This window comes from Penaeus monodon, chromosome 24, assembly GCF_015228065.2.
Source record: "Penaeus monodon isolate SGIC_2016 chromosome 24, NSTDA_Pmon_1, whole genome shotgun sequence".
NCBI lineage: Eukaryota > Metazoa > Arthropoda > Malacostraca > Decapoda > Penaeidae > Penaeus > Penaeus monodon.
The window spans coordinates 23167737-23168053 of record NC_051409.1 but is presented as its reverse complement, the minus strand read 5'-3'; positions in this window follow the sequence as shown (position 1 = coordinate 23168053).

Below are 317 nucleotides of genomic sequence, written 5' to 3'. Positions count from 1 at the left end.
ATCCTTATTTATCCTCCAAATTTACTCTCTTTCTCTTCACTTTCTCCACATTCATCTCCCTTCCTTACCCCTTTCCCTCCCTTATCTCTTCCTTTTCCTTCCCTTCCTTTTCCTTTCTCTTCCCTTTCCTTTCCTTACATTTCTTTACCTTCACTGCCCTTCCTCTTCCCCACCTTTCCTCCGCCCCTTCCCCTCCCTATTTCCTGCCTTCCCTCTCCCCGCTCTTCCCCGTGGCGGCGGCGGCAGCTTCACCTGCACGATAGTTGTCGGACCTTTAATCACGGAGGCGGCAAATGAGGGCCTTGGATGTGCCGGCG